Here is a 10,009-nt window from a genome sequence, read left to right on the forward strand (position 1 = left end):
TTTTCATCTGTCAAATACTGTGGACAATAATATTTAATACTTCAGATGCTTATGAAGATTAACAACACAATATGTGCAAAATGCCAATGCTGAAATGCAGAAATCTCTCCTCAAATGATGGTGTGAAGATGGTAGTGATAATCTAGATTATGTCAATATAGCCATAATCCAATAAAACAATATGTCTACTCAGACTGAAGACAATGTTATTTTAATTTTCAGCTATCTTTTCCATTCATTCCCTTTCTTCTATACTCATGCTGCTTCCTAGGTCAGGCTTACATACATTTTGACCAGTCTTCATGCCTGCAGGCTTGTTCTTGCTTACCTGTCCTTCATTCAGCAGCCTCAGTTCTTTTGCCCTCTCACCCTTCCCTACACATCTGAATCAGCCATTCCCTCATGGTCCTGAGTATTGCATGCATAAAAGTGTACAAAACCTGCACACACAGTTCATAGGCAATATGATGTCAATAAATATTCACAGGCAACATGATGTCAATAAAAACATATCTTTCAATAATCACTCTCAACATGAATGGCCTAAATGCTCCTATAAAATGGCACAGGGTTGCAGACTGGATAAAACTACAGGACCCGCCAATATGTTGTCTATAAGAGACCCTTTTGGAACCTAGGGATACATTCAGACTGAAAGTGAAGAGATGGAGAAGCATCTTTCATGCCAATGGGCCTCAAAAGAAACCTGGGGTGGAGATCCTCATATCAGATTAGATTTCAAACTAAAGATTTCAGAGATAAAGAAAGGCATTACATCATTCTTAAAGAGTTTGTCCACCAAGAAGATCTAACAGTCATAAATATTTATGCCCCCAATACGGGAGCAACCAACTACATAGAACAACTGTTAATTAAGACAAAGAGTAATACTGATATGAATACATTAATAGTAGGAGATCTTAACCCACCACTCTCAGTAACAGACAGATCTTCCATGATGATAATTAAAAAAAAAAAAAAAAAAAAAGCATTGAATGACACTTTGGACCAGATAGGCCTCATAGATATATAAAGAATATTGCACCCTAAAACAACAGAATACTCATTCTTCTCAAGTGCACATAGAACTTTTTCCAGAATAGACCACATGCTGGGTCACAAATCAGGGCTCAACAGACACCAGAAGACTGAGATTATTCCCTGCATATTCTCAGACCACAATGCTTTGAAACTGGAACTCAACCATGAGAAAAACTTTGGAAGGAATTCAGACACTTGGGAGCTAAAGACCACCCTGCTTAAGAACGTTTATATCAACCAGAAAATCAAAGAAGAACTTAAACAATTCATGGAACCCAATGAGAATGAAGACACATTGGTCCAAAACCCGTGGGATATGGTCAAGGTGGTCCTAAAGGCAAAATAAATAGCCATCCAAGCCTTCCTCAAAAAACCTGAAAAATCCAGAATACACCAGCTCTCTTTACACCTTGAAGAACTGGAAAATCAACAACAAATTAAGCCAACCCCACACACAAGATGGGAAATAATCAAGATTAGAGCAGAGATCAATGAGATAGAAACTAGAGATACAGTAGAACACATAAATGATACGAGAAGCTGATTCTTTCAATCAATTAGATTGAAAAACCACTGGCCAAACTAACCCCAAAGAAAAGAAAGAGGACCCAAGTTACTAAAATTATGAATTAAAAGGGAGAGATCATGACTAACACCAAGGAAATAGAAACAATCATCAGAAATTACTATCAATAGTTATATGCCAATAAGTGAAGCAACCTAGATGAAATGGATGCATTCCTGGAAACATATAAACTTCCAAAATGGAATCAGGAAGAAAATGGCAATCCGAATAGACAAATATCTAGTAACAAAATAAAGCAGTGGTGAAAAACCTCCCAAAAAACAAGATCCCAGTACCTGATGGATTTCGGGTAAAATTCTACCAAATACTCAAAGAAGAAATAATACCTATTCTCCTAAAGCTGTTTAAAAAAAAAAAAATAGAAACAAAAAGAAAACTTCCAAACTCTTTTTATGAAGCCAGCATTACCCTGATCTCCAAACCAGGCAAAGACACCACCAAAAAGGAGAATTTCAGACCAATATCGCTGATGAATACAGATGCCAATATCTCAACAAGATCCTAGCTAATAGGATCCAACAGTACATTAAAAAGATCATCCACCATGACCATATGGGATTTATCCATTGGAAGCAAGGGTGGTTCGACATTCACAAATCAATCAATTTGACAGAACGAATCAATAAGAGAATAGAGAAGAACCACATGGTCCTCTCAATTGATGCAGAAAAAGCAATTGACAAGATACAGCATCCTTTCCTGATTAAAACAATTCAAAATATAGGGACAGAGGGAACATTCCTCAATTTCGTAAAATCTATCTGTGAAAAAACCACAAACAAATATTATCCTCAATGGGGAAAAGCTGACAGCCTTCCCTCTGAGATCAGGAACACGACAAGCATGTCCACTCTCACCACTGTTGTTCAACATAGTACTAGAAGTCCTAGCAACAGCAATCAGCCAACAGAAAGAAATAAAAGGTATTCAAATTGGCAAAGAGGAAGTCAAACTCTCTCTCTTCACAGATGACATGATATTTTATATGGAAACCCAAAAGGGTCCACCCTCAAACTACTGGAACTCATACAGCAATTCAGTAATGTGGCAGTATGCAAAATCAATGTATAGAAATGAGTTGCTTTCTTATACACTAACAATGAAAATATAGAAAGGGAAATTAGAGAATCAATTCCATTTACTATAGCACCAAGAACCATAAGATACCTGGGAATAAACCTAACCAAAGAGGCAAAGGATCTGTACACGAGGAATGACAGAACACTCATGAAAGAAATTACAGAAGACATAAAAAGATGGAAAAGCATTCCATGCTCATGGCTCAGAAGAATAAACATTGTTAAAATGTCTATACTGCCTCGAGCAATCTATACTTTCAATGCCATCCTGATCAAAATTCCACTGGCATTTTTCAAAGTGATGGAACAAACAATCCTAAAATTTGTATGGAACCAGAAGAGACCCCAAATTGCTAAGGAAATGTCAAAAAAGAAAAACAAAACTGGGGGCATCATGTTGCCTGATTTCAAGCTCTACTACAAAGCTGTGATCACCAAGACAGCAGAGTACTGGCACAAAAACAGACACATAGACCAGTGGAATGGAGTAGAGAGCCCAGATATGGAGCCTCAACACTATCTACAAATAATCTTTAACAAAGCAGGGGAAAAATATCCAAAGGATAAAAGACAGCCTCTTCAATAAATGGTGCTGGGAAAATTCAACTGCTATGCATAGAAGAGTGAACTCGACCATTCTCTTATACCATACACAAAGATAAACTGAAAATGGATAAAAGACCTCAATGTGAAGCAGGAATCTATCAAAAACCTAGAAAAGAACATAGGCAGTAACCTCTTCGATATCAGCCACAGCAACTTCTTTCAAGATATGTCCCCAAAGGCAAAGGAAACAAAAGTGAAAATGAAGTTTTGGGACTTCATCAAGATCTTCTGCACAGTATAGAAACAGTCAACAAAACAAAGAGGCAACCCATAGAATGGGAGACGTTATTTGCAAATGACACTACAGACAAAGGACTGATATCCAAGATCTATAAAGAACTCCTCAAATTCAATACACACAAAATAGATAATCATGTCAAAAAAATAGAAGACACTTCTCCAAAGAAGACATACAAATGGCTAACAGACACATGAAAAAATGTTCATCATCATTAGCTATCAGGGAGATTCAAATCAAAACCATATTGAGATATCACCTTATACCAGTTAAAATGGCCAAAATCAACAATATCATAAACAAGTGCTGGAGAGGATGTGGGGAAAGGAGAATGCTCTTACACTGTTGGTGGGAATGCAAGTTGGTGCAGCCATGTTGGAAAACAGTATGGAGATTCCTTAAGATATTAAAAATAGAGCTACCTTATGATCCTGCAATTGCACTGCTGGGAATTTACCACAAAGATACAGATGTAGTGAAAGAAGGGCCATCGTACCCCAATGTTCATAGCAACAATGGCCACAGTGTCCAAACTGTGGAAAGTACCAAGATGCCCTTCAACAGATGAATGGATAAAGAAGATATGGTCCACCTATACAATGGAGTATTATGCTCCATCAGAAAGGATGAATACCCAATTTTTTTTTTTTTTAATCAATGTGGACAGGTTTGGAGGAGATTATGCTGAGTGAAATAAGTCAAGCAGAGAAAATCAATTATCATATGGTTTCAGTTACTTGTGGAACATAAGGAATAACATGGAGGACATTGGAAGAAGGGGGGAAGTGAGTTGGGGGAAATCAGAAGGGGAGACAAACCGTAAGAGACTGATGAACTCAGTCATTGAACTCAGTCACAGCAGAAAAGTGGGAAGGAACTCAAATACAGGGAGGTTAAAGAGCATCCTATTCAGGAATGACTCTGAGAAACAAACTCAGGAATGACTCTGAGAAACAAACTGAATGTTTTGGAGGGGAGAGAGGTGGGGGAGTTGGGTGAGCCTAGTGATGGATATTAAGGAAGGCATGTATTGCATGGAGTACTGTGTGTGGTGCATAAACAATGCATTTTGGAACACTGAATAAAAATCAAATTAAATTAAATTAAAAAATGAATTTAATGAACCATTTAATACAAGATTAGCTATGAATAACTTAACTGAATTTTAAAAATTAGAAGATTTTCTAGAAAGAATCATAGAGAATAGTTCATAAATCATCTTATAAATAGAAAGACTGAGACAATATGGTAGAGGATAAGAGACTTGGAAGAAAGCATGAAAATGGTGAATATTTAGTTGAAGTTCCAGGAGAAAATGGGAAGAGATTGACACTAGGGATAATTTGAAGAAATAATGGAAAAGACTTTTCCAAACTGATGATAAGTATTACTGAATAGATTTGAAATGCTCAATAAAATACACAAATAAGAAATTGTAGTAAAATGGTAATTATTTTTTAAGTAATAAAATCAGCAGGGATAGAAGAAAGATGAAGACTTCAGAAGAATGAAAATTTTATTAGAAATTATCTTAGTTTTCAAAAGAATGCTGTAAGACTATACTTCGTTCATTTCTTATTCAACAAATATTTATTGTTATAAACAGTTTTAAAGAGTAAGAATTGAAAGTGAACAAAAGGTAGAAATAGTGAAATATATAAGCAAAAAATGTAGTATGTCAGAATATTTCTGCTTACTTCAGTTGTGAGAGTAACAGTGACTGAATTTACCTTCTCACTTGAACTAAGAACTAGACAAAATATATGAAAGAATGGTGTGCAAAACATCAATATCAGACAAAGACAGTCCTTTGGTTATTTTGGTCTAGTACCTGGAGAGATTTTGTAGGTTGTGATATAAAAAGAAGATCCAGGTGGAGCCTCAGGGTGCCAGAATTTAATAGAGAGAGCTGGGACAGGTCAACACAGTTCAAATATGCTGGGAAAATTAATGGAGACAAGAGAGCTCCAAAGGCAGAGTACCAGAGTTTTACAGTTCCCACTCAGTACACCTTTGAGTATTTAGCTGAGTACAGTTCATGTACAGCTGAGTACACATGACAAAATTACATAAGGCTACAAAATGAATCCCCCCAAATAAGCCTCAAAATCCAGAGACAAGATTAGACTTAGAATAATTCCTGTTCCATCTGTTCAACCAACAAGGAGATCTAACAATTACAAATATTTATGTCCCTAACATGGGAGCAATTATATAAGCCAATTAATAACAAAATTAAAGAAATACATTGATAATAATACAACAGGAACTTTAACACTCCATTCACTGTAATGGGCAGATCATCTAAGCAGAAGATCAACAAGGAAACAAGGGCTTTGAATGACACATTGGAACAGATAGACTTCACAGATATATTCAGACCATTCCATCCTAAAGCAACAGAATACACATTCTTCTTGACTGAACATGGAACTTTCTCCAGAATAGATCACATACTGGGTCACAAATCATGTTTCAACCAGTACAAAAAGATTGGGATCATTCCCTGAATATTATCAGACCACATTGCTTTAAAAAATGAACTCAGTCACAACAGAAAAGTGGGAAGGAACTCAAATACAGGGAAGTTAAAGAGCATCCTATTCAGGAATGAATGGATCATCCAGGAAATTAAAGAATTTTAAAAATCATGGAAACAAATGAAAATGAAAGCACAATTGTAAAATCTTTGGGATACAACAAAGGTAGTCCTAAGAGGGTTGTTTGTAGCAATAAAAACCTTTCTCAAGAAACAAGAAAGATCTCAAATACACAACCTAACATTCCACTTAACAGAGCTGGAGAAAGAACAGCAGGACAGCCTAAACTTAGCTGGAGAATAGAATTAATAAAGACTAGAGCAGAAATCAATGAAATGCAAACCAGAAGAACAGTAGAACAGATCAATGAAACTAGGAGCTGGTTCTTTGAAAGAATTAATAAGATTGATAACCCCCTGGCCAGACTTATCAAAAGGAAAAGAGAGGACCCAAATAAAATTCATGAATGGAGGAGGAGAGACCACAACCAACACCGAAAAAATAAAATTATAAAAAGCTTATTATGAACAACTATAGGCCAACAAATTAGACAATCTGGAGGAAATCGATGCATTCCTAGAGATGTGTAAACTACCAAAACTGAAACAGGAGGAAATAGAAAACTCGAACAGACCCATAACTAGCAAGAAAATTGAAGCAGTAATCAAATATCTCCCAACAAATAAGAGGCCAGGGCTTGATGGCTTCCCAGGGGTATTCTACTAAAAATTTAAAGAAAAAGTAATACCTGTTTTTCTGAAGCTGTTTCAAAAAATAGAAATGGAAGGAAAACTTCCTAACTCATTCTGTGAGGTCAGCATTACCTTGATCCCAAAACCAAAAAAAGACCCCACCAAAAAGGAGAATTATAGAGCAATATCTCTGATGAACATGGATGCAAAAATTCTCACCAAGATATTAACCAGTAGGGACTGCTAGTGGCTCAGTCAGGTAAGTGTCTGACTTCGGCTCAGGTCATGATCCCAGGGTCCTGGAATGGAGCCCCATTTGGAACTCCCTGCCCAGTGGGGAGTCTGCTTTTCCCGTTGCCTCTCCCTCACCCCAACTGTGCTCTTTCTGTGTCTCTCTCAACTAAATAAAATATTAAAAAAATAAAGATATTAGCCTATGGATCCAACAGTATATTGAAAGGATTATTCAATACAACCAAGTGGGATTTATTCCTGGGCTGTAAGGGCAGTTCAACATACACAAATTGATCAATGTGATACTCTGCATTACTTTTTTAAAAAATGACAAGAACCATGTGATCCTCTCAATAGATGCAGAAAAAGCATTTGACAAAGTACAACATCCTCTCTTGATTAATACTCTTCACTGTGTAGGGATAGAGGGAACATACCTCAATATCATAAAAGCCATGTATGAAAAGCCCACATAGAATTTAATTCTCAATGGGGAAAAACTGAGAGCTTTTCTCCTAAGGTCAGGAACACAACAGGATTGTCCACTCTCACCATTGTTGTTCAACATGGTAATATCAGACAACAAAAAGAAATAGAAGACATTCAGATCAGCAAAAAAGAAGTCAAACTCACTCTTCATGGATGACATGATAGAAAACCCAAAGACTCCACCCTCAAATTGATAGAACTCATATAGGAATCCAGCAAAGTGGCAGGATATAAAATCAATGCACACTGGACACTTGGGTGGCTCATTCTGTTGGGCATCTGCCTTTAGCTCAAGTCATAATCCCAGTGACCTGGGTTCGAGTGATGTGTCAGGGTTACTGCTCAGTGGAGAGCCTGGTTCTCTCTCTCTCTCTCTTTCTGACAAATAAATAAGTAAAAACTTTTGAAAAAATAAAAAAATAAAATCAATGTACAGAAATCCATTGCATTTCTATATACTAACAATAAGACAAAAGAAAGAGAAATTAAGGAGTCAATCCCATTTACAACTGCTTCAAAAACAATAAGTTACCTAGGAATAAACCTAATCAAAGAGGCAAAGTCTCTGTACTCAGAAAACTATAGAACACTCATGAAAGAAATTGAGGAAGACCCAAAGACATGAAAAAAGTCTATGCTCATGGATTGGAAGAATGAATATTGTTAAAATGTCTAAGCTACTTAGAGCAATCTATACATTCAATACATCTTGATCCAAATTCTGTCAACTTATTCACAGAGCTGGAACAAATAATCCTAAAATTTGTATGGATCCAGAAAATATGGGTAGAAGACATGAACAGACACTTCCCAAAGAAGACATCCAAATGGCCAACAGACTTATGAAAAAAAAAATCCTCAACATCAGGAAAATACAAATCAAAACCATAATGAGTTACCACCTCATACCAGTCAGATGGCTAAAATTAACAAACCAGGAAGCAATGGGAGAAAGGGGAACCCTCTTACACTGTTTGTGGGAATACAGGTTAGTACAGCCACTCTGGAAAACAGTATGGATATTCTTCAAAATGATAAAAATAGTTACCCTATGACTTAGCAATTGCACTAGTGGGGTGGGTATTCACCCCAGAGATACAAATGTAGTGATTTGAAAGGGTACTGGCATCCCAGTGTTTATAGCAGCAATGTCCAATGTCCGCAATAGTCAAACTATGGAAAGAGGCCAGATGTCTACTGACAGATGAATGCATAAAGAAGATGTGCTACACACACACACACACACACACACACAGAGAGAGACACACACACAATGCAATACAACTCAGCCATCAAAAAAATGAAATCTTGCTTTTTTGACACAAAGTGGATGGAACTAGAGGGTATTATGCTAATAAGCAAAATAAGTCAATCAGAGAAAGACAATTATCATATTATCTAACTCATAAGTAGAATTTAAGAAACAGAGGAACATAGGGGAAAGGAGGGAAAAATAAAACAAGATGAAACCAGAGAGGGAGACAAACTATAAGATATTCTTAAACATAGGAAACAAACTGGAAATTGCTGGAGGGGATAGTGGTGGGGATGGGGTAACTGGGTGATGGGCGTTAAGGAGAGCATGTGATGTAATGAGCACTGATTATAAGACTGATGAATCACTGACCTCTACCTCTGAAACTAATAATACACTACACGTTAATTAACTGAATTAAAAAAAAAATCCTGTTCCCACATGCCAGAGAAGAAAATCTTAGAATACATGGAGCATCAAATAGAATACTCAGAAGAGTAAAATCCATCAGCAAGGCCAAAGTAACCCTAAACTACATGATGCTTTGGAGTAGTCTAACAAAAGTGAAAAGCAAGCCCAAAAACGATCAGAATTACTCCAAGTGACATAAACAAAGCTCAAGGATATTTACAGAAATACAAAACCATTTAGCATCCGAAAAACCTAAATCACAATTTTAGTAAAAGAAAAAAAAATTTCCAGGAAAGAAACCAGGAGAAAAATATAAATGAAAGAAAAAAATCAGTCTAAAGAAACTGTCCTAGAAATGAGAAGAGTGTCATGATTAATATATAAAAACATTAAAATAGTTATTATAAATGTAGTCTACATGCTAAGAGAAATAATTGAACATGTAAACAGCTAAAATATTTTTAAAAAATTAAACATATTAATGAAAGCTATAATTTCTTTTTTTTTAAAGTACTTTTTTTTTATAATTTTATTTTTTATAAACATATATATATATATATTTTTTCCCCCCCAGGGGTACAGGTCTGTGACTCTCCACGTTTACAAACTTCACAGCACTCACCATAGCACATACCCTACCCAATGTCCATAACCCCACCCCCCCCAACCCCCCTCTGCCCAGCAACCCTCAGTTTGTTTTGGGAGATTAAGAGTCACTTATGGTTTGTCTCCCTCCCAATCCCAACTTGTTTCATTTACTCTTCTCCTACCCCATTAACCCCCCATGTTGCATCTCCTCTCCCTCATATCAGGGAGATCATATGATAGTTGTCTTTCT

Source organism: Lontra canadensis, unplaced genomic scaffold (genome assembly GCF_010015895.1).
Source record: "Lontra canadensis isolate GAN:19392208 unplaced genomic scaffold, GSC_riverotter_1.0 scaffold121, whole genome shotgun sequence".
Classification (NCBI taxonomy): domain Eukaryota; kingdom Metazoa; phylum Chordata; class Mammalia; order Carnivora; family Mustelidae; genus Lontra; species Lontra canadensis.